We start from the raw sequence: 17,355 nt of genomic DNA, 5'->3' as shown, positions 1-17,355 counted from the left end.
GTCCTCCCCTCAAATCAAACACTGAGCAAGGATATCCTCATCCCCAAACCAAACACAGAGATGGAACCATCCTATCATAGAAAAACTAGAATGGATCCATCCTTTCTCTCGTGTCCTAGAACCAAACACAACCTAAGGCACTTGGCCCGTGCACGTGCATGGCAGGCTGGAAAATTAGAATAGATCCATCCTTTCCCTCGTGTCCTATAACCAAACACAACCTAAGGCATTTGACCCATGCGCGTGCACGGCGGTCAGGACAGATGCCTTAGATAATCATACCTCTAGGTTGTTGAACACCAAGGGCTAAGCATATCAAAGGATAGGGTCAGATTTGTCAGAATTGAAGAAAAAGAAACTTGGAGCAAAACACCCACAGAATGAAGCATAACAGGTAACACGAGCACATGATCGTTTTTATTCATTAGTACAAAAGAGTCAGACAGATTCGGTAACTTAAGTATATATCCATCAGTTTCATTCATGTGATGTTCCTCATTTGACATTGTCTACAAAGTAAAAACATTGCAATCCAAATGTCAGTACAAGATATATTCTCTTTCTTCTTTTTACCAAGATAACAAGGAGCACATAACTTTGCTAGGACCACATAGGAATACAAAATCAAGATTACACCTGCAGCTGAATGCTGGAGAAATTGTCCTCCGTCCCTGAACCTGTCATAGATAGTTATTGAAACCAAATCCTGCCCCATGAAGGCCATCAAAGTTGAATTTCAGTATAGAAGAAGGATGCTGAAGTGAATATGGTAGTAGTTTCAAATGTCCTTGTCTTCTGAACCAAACAATGTGTCATTGTGCAAAACAAGAACCATTTCAATCACGTATTTTACTCCCAGGGTTCGCTACATCATCATCGGCATGTTAAACAGCTCTGCCAGACTAAGAAGATTTCACCCGCATCTGCCTCTTCGTCTGTAGTACACACAGGTGTCAGGTTGCATGCCGGTTGTTTGATGCCACTGCAAGAGATAAGAGCATTTGAGATTTACCTTTACTCCCTTTGGTTTTTGAGTTTTCCAACAAGGTGAAAAGGCCATGGCATCCCGATTTTCCAAGCTCAGAGCTTCTGTGAATTAGACATGGTAAGCATGGTGAATTTCAGAGGCCATACAGAATTGCAGACAGAATCAATGTAATGTGGCGAGTACATGTCATAAATTCTAAAGATTAGTATGGCTCAATTTCAATAATCAGATAAACCATGTCATAACAACAAATCAAGTTGTCTCCAATTAATTTGACTAGAACGACAAATTTGCATGTTAATCAATGTCCTAGCTGTATTGAATGATTATATGTGTTTTAAAATTTGAAGGTCAGGATAAAGGCTCAAATGAGAGCATGTAATCAAAACACATAGGTTAGGACTTACACACTCTCTTTGTCGCAATCAACCATGTCATCCTTTTTGTGCATTCTGCTTGGTGAAATGGCAAAGCCATTTTCACTTCTTCTACTCTGGTGCTTTTGAGAACCATAACTGTCAACTATCTTCAGAGCTTCTATCTCATGAGCAAGATCCTCATCTGCATGGCTTGAGGGCACAACTAGGGACATTGAGGACTTCATTTGGTATTGGTTGCCAACAAATTGAGACACAACTTGATGTTGATCGTGACTTGCCTGATTCATCAGACCTGGCGTGTGCTTTTCAGAAACCTGAAGCCATGCACTTTCCAGTCGCTTATCATCATTTGTTGATTCTTTTGAAGGCTGGATGGAACTTCCGAACACAACCTTTCATCAGCAGATGCAGTATTTTTGTACGTCTCCAGTACTTTCTTTACTTCATCAGGATGATCAAAGCTTCTCCTTGAATCCAAAGTTCCCTTTAGTCAGTCACTGTTTGATGAGCAACTCAAGACATCAAACTCGTATCTTCTTACATTAGGACCAGCCTCTAATGTTATTTCTCCGTCCATCAATTCTGCTAGTGGACCAACTTTGACTTCCACATTGCATTTCAGTACTGTCTCAATTGAATTGGTAATGCGACTCAAAAATCTTTGAGCTCTAGATTTTATGCCACAGTCCTCAGATGCAATGAAAGCAATCGCATGGCCTGACAAAGATGAAAATAAAGATTATAACTCAATAACGCAGAATAGGTAGCCAATCGTTTAAAATACTGGGCCATATGGAGAATTTAATTCAATTTCAACTTTGAGAGATGCATTTACTTCAACCTTTGTGGATACCACTTAGATACTTCTGTCAGACTTCAATCACATGTCTGAAGGTGAAATCTTAAGTGTATTAAAAAACAAACAAAAAACGGACTAATCAACGAGGACCACGTATTTTGCTTTCAGTGAAAGATGTTAGTCACCGGACGGCGGTTGATGCCGGCGGGAGGTCACGAGCACGACGGTGGCGAACACAAAGGCAAAGGACTCAACGCACACGAATACTGGAACACGGTGGTTTTTTTGGTGCTGCCTGAAAGCGCAGCTTTTCTGAGTTGCTTTCTTCCTTTTATTGAAACGGATTACAAAGAACGGAGGTCTCAGCGGCAGCTCGTGCATCGCGCTCTGGTGCGTCCATCCCCACACCCACGATGTCGTGCACGACCGAGATCCCAGGCTCGTGGGCGAGCTAGTCCAGCTCCACGGCCTCCTAAGTGTGCGGCTAACCACAGGTTGGTGCTCAGCACATGCAAAACAGAAAAAGGAAACATGCCTATCTTTTGCAACTAATCCCGCGCAAGAATTACTAACAAAACTCCTCCTAAGTCTTGCGCAGGTTCTGTACATTGATGACACCGATCCTGGAATGAAGTTCACAAAAACAATCCTGTCCCAGAGCCTTTGTCAAGATATCAGCCAGTTGCTCAGCAGTCCCAATGGACTCAACCTTAACCCTGTCTTCCTCAATGCATTCGCGAATATAATGGTATCTAACATCAATATGTTTGCTGCGATCATGGAACACAGGATTCTTACTGAGCTGAAATGCCGACTGGTTGTCAATCTTCAAGCTGATGGCACTGGACTCCTTGCCTTTGAGCTCTGCGAGGAGGCGTGCCAACCAGACTCCCTGGCAAGCAGCTGTTGTTGCAGCCATGTATTCTGCCTCACATGTAGACAGTGCAACTACCTTTTGCTTCTGAGATTGCCAGGTGATCAGATTGTTGCCGAGGAAGAAAAGAACTCCTAAGGTGCTCTTCCTTGTATCAATGTCTCCTGCATGATCACTGTCACTGTAACCCATCAGCTGAGCTTCTCTCTTCCTCTTGTACTGACAGCCATAATGTAAGGTCCCAGAAATGTATCTGAGCACCCTTTTGACAGCTGCCATATGTTCAGTGGTTGGGTTCTCCATGAACCGGCTTACATAACCCACTGAGAATGCCAAATCCGGCCTTGAATTCACCAAGTAGCGCAAAGATCCCACAATGCTTCTGTACTGAGTTGAATCAACAGCAGGGGCAGTGCTCAACTTACTCAGTTTCAACCGTGGCTCCATGGGAGTCTTGCTTGGTTTACAGCCGGCCAGACCGGCTCCTTCAAGGATCTTCGCAGCATACCCTCTCTGGCACAGGGTGATCCCATCTTCAGCCTGTACCACCTCCAGCCCGAGGTAGTATTTGAGCAGTCCCAGATCAGACATCTGGAACGTCGACTTCATCTCCTCCTTGAACTTGTCGATGTCGGAGTGGTTGTCGCCGGTGATCACCAGGTCATCCACATAGACCCCCACAACTAGACGCCGATCACTTTGTCCACGCAGGTACACAACATGCTCTGAAGTGCTCCTTGTGAACCCAAGCTTGAGCAACGAGGCGTCCAGTTTGGAGTACCAGGCACGGGGAGCTTGGCGCAGACCATACAATGCCTTGACGAGATGAAGTACCTTGTGTTCGTGCCCTTTGAGCACAAAGCCTGGTGGCTGCTTGACGTAGACGTCCTCCAGTAGCTCCCCGTTGAGGAACGCGGACTTGACGTCCTCCAGTAGCTCCCCGTTGAGGAATGCGGACTTGACGTCCATGTGATGCACCGCCCATCCTTCACACGCAGCATAGGCCAACAACAAACGCACGGACTCAAGGCGAGCCACTGGTGCGAAAACTTCGTCGTAGTCCACGCCTTGTCGCTGCACATAGCCCTTTGCGACGAGCCGGGCTTTGAATTTGGTGATCAGCCCAGCCTCATCCCTCTTGGTCTTGTACACCCATTTGAGGCCAATGGGGCACGTCCGTAGCGGCGGCTCGACCAGCTCCCAAGTGTCATTGGCCTCGATGGAGGTGAACTCGTCGAGCATCGCGTGGCGCCAATTTTCATGCTTCAGCGCCTCCTCGAACATTACAGGTTCAGCTTCGCTCGCCAGCAGCAGCTGCTCCTCCAGCTCTCGTATGGCCACCCCAAGTGGTGTGACCAACCCCAAGATGTTGTCGACACCTCGGTACCGGAGGGGAACATCATCGTCATGGTCCGCATCCAGGTGTTGCGATGCGCCGGCACCCGGTGGTGACACGAACTCGACCGGGTCCGTGTGCAGCTGCGTGTGCGTGCCCGGCGTCGCGCTCCCAGCTGTGTGCCACGGCGAGCCTGGTGGTGGTGTCGAAGAGGACGATGTAGACGAACTCACCCCTGGAGTCGATGTGCGTGTGGTCGTTGACGTCGTGGTGGTGATCACCTCGAGCGACGCTGTGGGGAACTGCTCGATGACGAAGTCCCCGCCGTCGTCGAAGTGGCCTTCACCCTAGCTCCACTGCGCCTCTTCTTGGAACACCACATCGCGACTGATATGGACACGCCGCGCCACCGGGTCGTAGACACGGTATGCCTTGGAACCCGGTTCGTAGCCGACGAAGATCATCTTGCGGCTGCGATCGTCGAGTTTCTTGAGGCTTGGGGAAGTCACCTTCACATGGACGAGACACCCAAATGTCCGGAGATGGTGGACAGCTAGCGTGTTCCCCGTCCAGAGCTTGTAGGGAGTCTTGCCCCCGACGCTCTTTGACGATGATCGATTGAGCAGGTACACCGCCGTGGTGACTGTCTCCCCCCAGAACACGCCGGGGAGGCCCTTCACCTTTAGGATGCTGCGTGCCGTCCCCACGATGGACTGGTCGCGACGCTCCATGACACCATTCTGTTGTGGCGTGTACGGTGCCGTGAGCTCGCGCCTGACGCCGAGTCAGCACAGTAGTCGACGAAGTCCGCGGTAGTGAATTCCCTGCCACGGTCCGTCCGCAGCGCCTTCAGCTTCTTCCCGCTCTTGCGCTCCACAGCGGCCTGGATGCGCTTGATCGCCGTCGGGGCAGCATCCTTGGTAGGCAGCAGGGCGAGCCACATGTAACGAGAATAGTCGTCGACGAGGAGAAGGAAATACCAGTTGCCGCTTGGCGTTGCCGGTGTGATGGGGCCGCACAAGTCACCGTGCAACAGCTGGAGCGCCTCGGTGGAACGTCCCCGCGCACACGCTGGGGAAACGGGGCGCGCCGGTGCTTCCCAGCGAGGCAGGCTTCACAGACCTGCTCCACCTGAGTGAGCAGGGGCAGACCTCGGACGAGCCCGTCTCTGCCCATCTTTCGCAGAGCGGCGAAGTGGAGATGCCCGAATCGAGCGTGCCAGACCCAGGCGTCGTCGTTGACGCGAGCAGCCAGGCAGACCGGCCGTGCGATGGTGACGTCGAGCACATACAGCCTCCCTGGGCTGCGGTGGATCTTCGTGAGCAGGCGCCTTTCCTCGTCGTGGATCCGCATCACGCCGTCCTCCACGAGCACCTGGTACCCGGCTTCGTCGAGCTGGCCGACGGAGATGATGTTGGCAGTGAGGCGCGGAAGGTAGTAGACGTTCGGGAGCGACCGGTGCTCGCCATTTTTGCAGGCGAAGAGCACAGTACCGCTCCCTTCGATCTGCGCGACGGCGCCATCACCGAATTGCACGGTGCCGGTGATGCCGGTGTTGAGGTCGGCGAAGGCAGCTCGCGATCCTGACATATGGTTGGACGTGCCGGTGTCCAGGATCCAGCACTTCGGATCCCGGTCCTCCACGGTGTCGAGGGTGGCGTGGACCTTCTGCTCGACGAGGTGGAGGGCGGTGCCATCTTGGGTCGCCGGGGTAGCAGGGCGTGTTGGTATTGCCGGCGGCTGCGTGAGTGGTGGAGCGGGCGGCGGCTGGGAGAGCTGTGGAGCTGGCGACGGCGGCCCTGAGCCGTGCGGTGGCGGCGGCACTGGACAGTGCGGCGGCGGCGATGGTACGAAGGAGTACGAGCTCTCCTGCTCGTGGGTGGAACTGATGGCTAGCAAAAGAGTGGGCTCATCGTCTTGGGCCGCGTGGGCTTGCTCCTCCCTTTTGTTTGTCCTGCAATCTTTGGCCCAATGGCCTTTTTTCCACAATGTTTGCACTCATCGTCTGGAATTGGACGGCCCGTGCTGGAACCAGCCCTCGAGTCGTTGCTGCCGCCGGCGCCACGGCCGCGGCCTCTCCCACGACCTTTGCCGCGGCTGCCAGAGGTCGAGCCGCCACGATTGGACCCTTGGTCCCGCTTCTTGTAGCGCTCGATCCACTGCTCCTCCGTGAGTAGCAGCTTCCCAGCAACAGTCTGCGCCGGCGGGGGCTCGTCGTCGGCAGCCTTGAGTCTCCCTGTGACTTCTTCGATGGACAACATGGAGATGTCCAGGAGGGTCTCTATGGAGATGACAAGTTGCTTATACCTTGGGCGCGCGACGCGCAGGTACTTTGCCACCACCTTCTCGTCCGGCTCCGGGTCGCCCAGCATTGCCAGACGCTGCACGATGTTCGTTAGACGGAGCGCAAAGTCTTCGATTGACTCGCCGTCGCAGATGGCGATGCCCTCGTACTCGTAGTGGACGGCCTGCGCGGTCGCCTTCCGCACGCGGTTGTCGCCGATGCGGAGGGTCTTGATGACCTCCCAGGCTTCCTTCGCAGTTAGCTTGGTTGCGAGTGCGGGCACCATCTCCGCCGGGACGGCGCTGCAGATCGTGTCGAGTGCACTGCGATCGTCGTCGAACTCCACGTCGTCGTACTCGACGGCGTCCCAGAGGTGACGCGCCTGCATCTTTAGCTTCATGCGGAGCGACCATTCGTGGTAGTTCGTCCTTGTCAGCTGTGGCCAGTTGCCGGAGCTGCTGCCCTCCTGGATGATACATTCGATGACGACCTCCTGCGGACGTCATGCGTCGCGGGTGCGCGAACGGCGTGCGTCGCGCGTGCGTGAACGACGAGGAGGGGAACGAGTCGGAGTAGGCGTGCGCGGCGGCGTCTTGCCGCCGGAGCCGCCGGAACCGTCATCCTTCTTGGACAGTGAACGGCCACGGGCTCTCGTCGGAGACACCATGGCGACGGCGAGGTCCCTCGAACTGAGCTCTGATGCCACTTGTTAGTCACCGGACGGCGGTTGATGCCGGCGGGAGGTCACGAGCACGACGGTGGCGAACACGAAGGCAAAGGACTCAACGCACACGAATACTAGAACACGGTGGTTTTTTTGGTGCTGCCTGAAAGCGCAGCTTTTCTGAGTTGCTTTCTTCCTTTTATTGAAACGGATTACAAAGAACGGAGGTCTCAGCGGCAGCCCGTGCATCGCGCTCTGGTGCATCCATCCCCACACCCACGATGTCGTGCACGACCGAGATCCCAGGCTCGTGGGTGAGCTAGTCCAGCTCCACGGCCTCCTAAGTGTGCGGCTAACCACAGGTTGGTGCTCGGCACATGCAAAACAGAAAAAGGAAACATGCCTATCTTTTGCAACTAATCCTGCGCAAGAATTACTAACAAAAGAAGTATTAGCCCATCTTAGTGACAGCAAGTGACAAATGATATGTGATGTCTGAAGAGATAAGTATCTGCTATATATCCATTTGGCCAAGGTTCTGGCGCCAATGCTCTTACTTCAAATGCTGTCACTAAGATTCTGGACTTGGAGTACTGCAAGAGATTAGCATCTTAGTGACAGCATGTTTGATGCCACTAATAAATGTTTGATGCCACTACATCTAACACGTTGGCCATCAAGTTCGTCGAGGGGACGGGGCATAGAAGTAGGGAAATCCTCACTTGCAAAACAACTTATAAATTATCATCTCAATACAAGAAGGTACTTAGCAGACCTTGCCTAACTTAAATAACAAGGATCATATATATGGATTGATCCTACAAAACTTGAGTAAGTGTGGCGAAAACTAATATCATTTGTCATTATAAAATAATTTTAAATAGTTTCATCATTTGTAAATTTCCTAAGGATATGGATAATAGTTAGATATTCCATGATATTTTCAAATATGGATTTGGATTTGTATAGAGAAAAGTTACAAAGACCACAGATTCGAATACATCCATTTTAGCATCCATATCAGAAACCGGATCTGAATGTGGATATCCATATCAAAATTTTATCGGATATAGATTCAAACAAAATCAATGGGACGTTTTAATACAACAGAAACTATTTTTTTTTTTTGCAATGGACATTTTTTTGGGAAAAGGTGGCTCAATCAAAATCTCTCTAAAACAGTTTCTGAGCCAGCCTTTAAAAGTAGTATTTTTAGAGGTGGTTCAGCTTGCCAGCAGCCTTTAGAAATGGAGGTACTTGTAGAGGCGGCTGAAATTCAAGCCGTCTCTAAAAATAGGTGGAGTATAGTAAAATTCATAATTTTTTGCAAATCAAGTGAGATGAAGCGTAGTGGTAAGGGAAGTATCATAGGAGGCCTAAGTTGTGAGTTCGATTCCAGCAACCGTGTGGGGCTGGTTGCTATTTCGCGAAAAAATCGTGTGATTGATGACTTGCGACGTGTGACCATGTGGGGCTAGCTCGTGGGCCTCTTCTAGAATAATATTTTTTTTTGCTTTTTTGTCCGGTTTATAAATCCTGGATAACTATTTTTAGACGCTGTTAGATTTCGGACCAACTTTAGAAATCAATTTTTGGAGATGGCTAGAATTTGGCCCGGATGTAGAAATCGATTTTCTACCTCTAGAAATATGTCTAGAATTTCTACAAGGGTAATTTGGACATTAAGAGATTGAATTATGGAGTGATCACTTTAGTACCCAAAGTGAAAGATGGCAGCCACTATCAAGCAATACAGGTCTATCTGTCTGCTGAATGTTGATTATAAAGTTTTCACTAAGGTACTCAAAGGCAGGCTTACCCCAGTAGCCAAGGAGGTTATTTGTCCTAATCAAACTGGTTTTATTCAAGGGAGAAACATACTAGAAGGAGTGGTTATCCTTCATGAAGTACTACATGAGCTGAGTCACAAGAAGCAGGGCTTAATTCTAAAAATAGACTTTGAAAAGGCCTATGACAGGGTGAGATGGGACTTCCTTGAGAAAGTTTTGCAAGGGAAGAGTTTCCCTGGTAGGTGGATTAATTGGGTGATGCAAACTGTCAAGGGGGACAGGTTTGTGTCAATGTTAATGGCACTAGAGGGCCTTTAGAACTTTGAGAGGGCTAAGACAGGGGGACCCCCTATCTCCCCTTCTCTTTAATCTAGTTGCTGACTCTCTCAGTGCTATGTTGGACAAGGCTGTCAACAGGCACCTGATCAAGGGAGTGGTTGAGCATCTGATCCCAAATGGCATTTCTCACATTCAGTATGCAGATGATACTGTAATAATGATAGATGGGTCAGACAGCTCTATTACAAACCTGAAAGTGATCTTATATTGTTTTGAGTGGTTATCTGGTTTAAAGATCAATTATCATAAGATTGAAGTTATCCTATTTGGGTACAGTCAGGAATAGAAAGAAAGGAAAGCCAACATGTTAAACTGCAGGTTGGGAGAGTTACCAATGAAGTATTTGGGAATACCAATATCTGACATGGTGTTATGTATTGGAGCCTTTCAAGGAATTCTTAACAAGATGATCAAACGCTTGGATCCTTGGAAAGGCAATGTTGGGCTACGCCCCTCAGCTTTTGCACCCCCTTCTGGCGAACGGGGGATTCGTACAGCGGTCGGCGCCTTTCGCATCCCATTGAGGGCGAAAGGGAGCGTTCGGTCGTCGCATGTGCTTTTGCACGACGCAAGAGCGGGTAGCTGAAAAAGAGCTTTCACCCAATCGGGCGAAAGCTTGGCCATCAGGCAAAAACACAGGGTCGGTTGAGCTTTTTCACAAGGCAATTTTCTTTGGCATTGCAGGAACTCTCCTCCTATTCGTCGCTAAGGAGGGGGCGGTACATGGCCCGAGCGGTTACATCTGGCCGATGGGAGCACCAGCCTGCAGCGAGGGTGGTTGCAACCCGAGGGAGGTGAAGACGGAGAAGACCGGATTACCCTCGGTGAATAGGAATATTCCCCCAGATCGGGGCAGTTGCAGGGGCAATTGTGTCCATGTAAAGTGCCATGGAGGTGTATAAATAGTGCCCCTATGGGGGTTGTAAGAGAGGGAGAAGAACCCTAATTCCAGTTGATGAAATGAAATCGGGTCACTTGCTGTGGCCTTTCGCCAGTTTGTTCTTTCGGGTTTCGATACTTGTTCGGGTGACAACCAGGGGCTATAAGGTCATAGCCTGGAACAACATTGGCGCCCACCGTGGTTGTCATTCGAGCTTATCATGCCACCAAAGAATAAAGCGCTGAAGCCACCAGCGGACAGGGCAGAAGCATCCAAGGCGGCAGCCGTTGCAGCTGTAGAGACAACCATGCGAGATGGCGTGGCGGCGGCGGCAACGGCGGAACCACCAACACCCCAGGCGGTGGGAGACAACATGGTGCCTCCTCTCAGTTGAGAGGAGACGCCCCGAAGGACTGGTTCAGGAAGTCCAGCTCGATCAAGACGGAAATGAAATATAGGAAGAAGACGAAGATGGCAAAATCACCGAGCAAGCTAGAGACCTAAGGAAGTTGGATCAGTATCAGCAAGATATCATCAGGTTACAGCGCGAAAGGGACTAGCTGGTACAGCAAGCTACGGCAAGGAACAGGGCCGAGCAGACTCAGTGAGCAGTAGACAGTCCGAATGCGAAAGGAAAAGATTGGTCTAGGAAATTCAGAGATTGCAGAGGGAAGGTGCGGCAGGCATTGTCTAGCCAGGCGGACATATTGTAATACCCGAAGCACCCAAGCAAGAAGGAGACTCAGAATTATATGACTCCAACTCTCAGCTGGCAAGGGAGTTGCAGCTGCACCCATGGCCGATCAGGTACAAACCACGCATCCCATCCATGGAAATTCATCGCAAGCTACGAAACCACAGTATCTTCGGCTGGCGGGGATGCGCAAATCATGGCAAAATCACTCATAATGGTAGTTGAAGACATCGCTCATGACTGGAACATATCACTCAAGCCGCTATCAATTAATTCATGGCAACAATTAAAAACAGAGTTATTGGCAACTTTCCAAGGCTACCAGCCCGGTGCCAAAACCACTAGAGATCTCTTGAACCACATTCAGCGAAACGAGGAGTTGTTATCTGAATACCTGGAAAGGTTTATCCAAGTCAAAGCCCAAGTACCAAATGTGCTGGAAGCAACTGTAATCGCAGCAGCAATAGAAGGGTTGGTCATAGGGCAGTGCGCCGCCAAACTATCAGGAAAGCCACCCGCAACAGTCAAAGAGCTATTCGAGATAATGGGTCAGTATGCCAGATCAGACGACGATTTCAAACTGTGAAAGGTTGCGTTTAGTCAGCTAGGGCAGACCCCAAAAGTATCAAGACTCCCTCAGACACCCACCAGCGAAACATAAGGCCCTATCGCGCCATCAATAACTTGCATGAGAAATCTGGACAGTCGATGCCGGAGCAGCCTCAGCCCAGCCAACCACAGTTCAAAACAAACCGTCCTTTTGATCCAAACTCAAGCGGCGACCGGGGTGGACGCGGTTCGAGAGGAGGATGTGATAATAGGGGAAGAGGCAGAGGCCAAAGATCACCATATTGCGCAGTATGCGGCGAAAACGCCGGACATATAACCAGAGATTGCAAGTATAACAAGATGGCGAAAGAACTCAAGGAGAAGGACGAAGCCTACAGGAGCAGCGAAGCACCTAAGCATATCTATCACAACACCCCGCGCGTTGATAGCATGCACAGCCAGTATTATAGCAGCCAATCTCACTATCCAGCAGGATGCGGCTTAGTTCAACAGCCATCATTTTCGCAAAGCCAAGCTTAGCCACCTTTCGACAGGCATCACCAAGCGTACTAGCCTTACTAGCAATTGCCTTAATATCCACTCTGGTCAGTAGTGGTGTCCTCGCCGGTACAACTAGAGCAACAGCAGTCAAGTCAATAGCAGCAAGAAAAGTAGGAAAACACGCATGAAAACCAAACCGTAAATAGCATACTCCCATCCCGTGGCCACATTTTCACCATAACAGGGGGTCCAACCAGGAGCACGAAAGCAAAAGAGCCAGAAGAGATTACGAGCGAAGGGTGAACACCGTGTCGCCAAGACTGCCGTTGAATCGGCTAGCTTGGTCATTGGTTCCAATCACTTTCAATGGGATTACCCTCATTCTGACGCTTTCGTCGCTCCAGCGAACATCGCAGGTTTCACTTTGCACAACATTCTAATTGACACCGGCAGTTTGGCGTACATCTTGTTCATCAAGGCCTTCGAGTCAATGGGCCTAGACAGACAAACCTTAGAACCGGCAGGGAACTCATTGTTCGGCTTTCGGTGGAAAGAAAATAGACGCCTTGGGCAAGAAGGCCATCCTGGTATCTTTCGAAGAAGGCGAAAGGGTTCGCACTGAGACCGTCACGTTTGACGTAGTCAATATGGACTAGCCTTACACAACAAACTTCGGAATAGAAGGCAAGCCTATCTCAGGGTAGTAATCAAGTAGAGCTAGCTGTTCATGAAAATGCCATGTCCATTCAGGGTAATCATGGTGCACGAGGTCCAACTCACGTCAAGGCGAATAGAAGGCAAGCCTATCCCAGGGTACAGCCTCATCAATGAAGTTGCCAAGAAGAAGGAAGAAGAAGAACAAGACCGCGAAAAGCCTGTGGGCCAAGAGCAGAAGCAGCAGAAGACACCGAGAAGACGCCACTATCTAAGTCCACACCAGATAAGTGTGTTCATATCGGCACGGATCTAACAGCTCAAGATAAGCAAGAACTCATAGAATTCCGGCATGAGAATAATGATGTTTTCGCCTGGACAGGAAATGATCTCCAAGGGGTCAGCAGGGACTTGGCACAACACCATTTAAATGTGGTGAAATGTGCAAAGCCACGAAAGCAAAAGCTCAAAAAAATTTCTACAGAAAGAGCAGAGGCAGCGAAAGCAGAGGTACAAAGGCTACTAGACACCGGGGTCATCAAACCCGTACAATACCCAGAATGGCTAGCCAACATTATAATGGTCAGAAAGAAAAATGGAAAGTGGCGAATGTGTGTCGATTTCACCGACCTCAACAAACATTGCCCAAAGGATCCATACCCCTTACCCAGAATCGATAAGCTAGTGGACATAGCTGCAGGCTGCGAGGTCATGAGCTTATTGGATTGCTTCTCAGGATATCACCAAATCTGGTCAAACCCGGAAGAGGAAGAGAAAACAAGCTTCATCACCCCCGGGGGGACCTACTACTATCGCCGCATGACGGAGGGCTTGTGAAATGCGTGGCCCACTTTCTCCAGAATGAAAGACGGGGTCTTCCACAAGCAGAAGGGCAAAAACTTGGTTGCATATGTCGATGACATAGTAGTCAAGAGCGATAAGAAATAAACACACATCGAAGACCTTCAAGAGACCTTCGCAAATCTCCGTAAGAGTGGCCTAAAGCTAAATCTAGACAAGTGCATCTTCGACATTCGTAAAGGAAAATTGCTAGGCTGTCTGGTTTTGGCCAGAAGAATTGAAGAAAACCTAGACAAGATTTTGACAATAATCAATATGAAGCCTCCAACAAACAAGAAGCAGGTACAGAAACTGACCGGTAGGCTAGCAACATTGAACAAATTCATTGCAAGATCAGCCGAAAGGGGATTGTCGTTCTTCAGGGCACTAAGAAACTCAGATCTATTCGAATGAGGCACTGAGCAGCAGCAAGCTTTCGACGATCTCAAGAATTACCTGATGAAGCTAACAACATTGACAAAGCCTTCGCCAGGGGCAACACTATTGCTTTACTTGGCTGCATCACCAACAACAGTAAGTGCTATTTTGGTAGAAGAAAAAGAGCATGAAAATAAGGTGAAGCAGTTCCCAATCTCTTTTGTGTCTGAAGCATTGTTAGGAGCAAAGCTCAACTATTCGGAGCTCAAAAAGATAGCATACACTATTGTCATGGCCTCCAGAAAACTGAAGCACTATTTCTAGGCTCATCACATTAGGGTATTATCGGCCCAACCTCTAGAAGCTTTGTTCCGAAACGGCGAAGCAATAGGGAGAATTGGAAAGTGGCTGCCGAACTAAACGAATACGCAGTCGACTTCGAGCATAGATCGGTAATCAAGTCCCAAGTGCTAGCAGATTTCATTGCGGATGGACTCCTTCTGCGTTTGACACTACCCTACAGTTCAAAGAGCTAGTATGGACAGTACACTATGATGGAGCATGGGGAGCGTTAGGCGCAGGGATCACAGCTATTCTGACACCGCCAAATGGCCCAAAGCTAAGATATGCAGCACGACTGCAATTCCTCACTACCAACAATATCGCCGAATATGAAGTAGTTCTGTTAGGCCTACGAAAGCTCAGAGTATTGGGCATCCGTAGGTGCATCATCAAATCGAACTCATAGGTGGTCGTGGGACACGTCGAAAAGACATTCATAGCAAAGGAGCCCGAGTTAGTTAAATATCTCATGGTAGTAAGAAGAATGGAAGAACATTTCACCAGATTCAGCCTAAGACATATTCCAAGAGCCAAAAACATAGAAGCAGATGAGCTGGCAAGGGCAGCGGCCCAAAACCTACCATTACCCCCTGACGTGTTCGCCCAAGCATTGACAATCAAGGCCATCAAGGAATAAGAAGATCACCTGGCAGTAGCGCATGTAATTTCCGATGAAGACCGAAGATCCCCGATACTTGCATTTCTATCTAGAAGCTATGAGCCACTAGGCAAGCATGAAGCCGAAAGGATAAAAGCAAGGACTAGGCAATACTCAATCATAGGCTCAGATCTGAACAGGAGCGGGATCATAGCTCCCTTGCTCAAATGTATAAGTAGGCAACAGGGTTTGGAACTCTTGGGCAAAATTAATGCGGGATCATGCGGCGTGCACAGAGGACTGCACGAGATTGCACACAGAGCGATGATGCAGGGTTTCTATTGGCCATTGATAGCCGAAGAAGCCATAAAGTTGGTGAGAACATGCAAAAATTGTCAGATGTTTGCAAAAAAACAAAGCTCACCGGCCAATTGAAATGTCCTAATGGGTAGAGGGAGGTGAATAGCCTATAAAAAATTCTATAACAAAATTAAGCCAAGTGGTTAGACAAATATGAGACGAAGCAAGTTTTGTGCTAGACTACTAAAGTTGTAAGCCACCTAACAACAATTCTAGTTGCTAAAGTCTCTATGTCACATAGAAAGGGCTAAGTCACTACCTCTAAGTTAGTGAGCTCTCAAAGACTAACTAAAGAGCCTCACTAACCACTATCAAGACACACACTAGCTCACAAAACTAATTACACTAAAGAGCTTAGCTACACTAGGAAAGTAATGCAAGTGAGGTAGAAGTGATATACCACCATGGTAAGTGATCAATCACAATAAATACCAAGAATACCAAGGAGACAATGATGACACAATCAATTTTTCCTCCGAGGTTCACTTGCTTGCTAGCAAGCTAGTCCCCTTTGTGGCGATTCACTTACTTGGAGGTTCACGCGCTAATAGGCATCACACCCCTAACCCACAACCGGGTGCCGCACAACCAACACAAGATGAGGATCCACAAGCCACGTGCAATCCACTAGAGTTGCCTTTGGTGCACCACCGGGGAAGGCACAAGAACCCCTCACAATCACAATGATCGGAGCCAGAGACAATCACCTTTCTCTGCTCTATGATTCACCAATCATCGGGCCATCTAGGTGTTGCCAAACACCAAGAGTAATAAGATCTCCACAGCCCAAATCACCCAACTAGTGCCACAAGATGCTAGAACACTAGCAATGCACTAGAGGCTCTCCAATCTCACTCAAGATGATGAAATCAAGTGTGCAAGTGAGTGGAGTGGTGTGCTTAGCTCCCAAAGGGTGTATGCAGGTGTGGGAAGTGCCAAGTGAGTGCCCATGGTCGGCCACCACCTCTATTTATAAGTCCACCTCAAAATAGAGCCGTTACCCCTTTGAGTTAGCTTCTATGGGGGCACCGTATATGATGGTGCGCCACTAGACCGGGGGTGGTGGTGCCCCTCCAACAGTCATCCAATGGCTAGTTTTACTGGCCGTTGGGGCACCAGACAGGCGGAGGTGGCACCGGACAAGCCCCGGTGGTGCCACCCTGGCCAAACTCCCCCAAAAAACAGTCTCTGGATTATTAGGTCAGTGCCACCGGATAGGGGTGGTGGTGCCCGCGGCGGTGCCCAACCCCGTTTACCCAAGTCTCTGGATAAAAGCAGTGGTGGCACCGGAAAAGGCTAGGCAGTGCACCGTCATGCACATGGCAGTGCTAGTGCCACAACTAGCTGCTCGGCCAAGGTAAGGTGGTCACCGCCATAGGGGTGGCGGTGCACTAGATAGGGGTTGGCGGTGCCCCCAAAGGCACCACCTCATCCCCTACTTTTCCTCCTTCAACTCCTTTGTAAATGTGCCAACACCACAAGTGTTTCACCATCACGTGCAAGTGTGTTACCATTTTCATAATCATTTTTCAAAGGTTAATCACTTTCTCACCGATTGTTCACTAGGCCTAAAATGCAATGCAAGTTTTCCAACACCTAGTGGCACTAGATGATCGAGTTGTCCGATGAGAGCTCCCCTCTTAATAGTACGACCATCTATCCTAAATGTGATCACACTCTCCATAGTGTCTTGATCACCGAAAACAAAATGGCCCTATAGATATTACCTTTGCCTTGAGCCCATTTTGTTTTTCTCTTTCTTCTTTTCAAAATCCCAGAGCTTGATCATCACATGTGTTCACACCATCACCATGATCTTCATTTCATGTGGTCATCTCCATCCATGAGTGCCACCAAGCTCCATCACTTGGGTTGGACCAACCTATCTCAAATCCACACTTAGAGAACAGGGTTAGTCCAAATAGGTTTCATCAATTAGACAAAACCAAACTAGGGCTTTCAATCTCCCCCTTTTTGGTAATTGATGACAACCTCTATAAAGTTATGAAATAAATTCAAATTTGAATCCATGTTGCTTGCCCAAGCATATTTACCATGTGTAAAAGGATTTGGACAAGTTTCATGAACCCCAATTGGTAGCATTA

At 49.0% G+C, this 17,355-nt stretch overlaps 1 pseudogene; it reads right to left on the bottom strand.

Annotated features, from left to right (window-relative positions):
• Positions 1 to 884: 884 nt before the first annotated feature.
• On the bottom strand, positions 885 to 2,548 carry LOC136507386 (protein STICHEL-like; annotated as a pseudogene).
• Positions 2,549 to 17,355: the final 14,807 nt, after the last annotated feature.

Source organism: Miscanthus floridulus, chromosome 15 (genome assembly GCF_019320115.1).
Source record: "Miscanthus floridulus cultivar M001 chromosome 15, ASM1932011v1, whole genome shotgun sequence".
Lineage (NCBI taxonomy): Eukaryota > Viridiplantae > Streptophyta > Magnoliopsida > Poales > Poaceae > Miscanthus > Miscanthus floridulus.
This window is presented reverse-complemented; position numbering and strand designations above follow the sequence as displayed.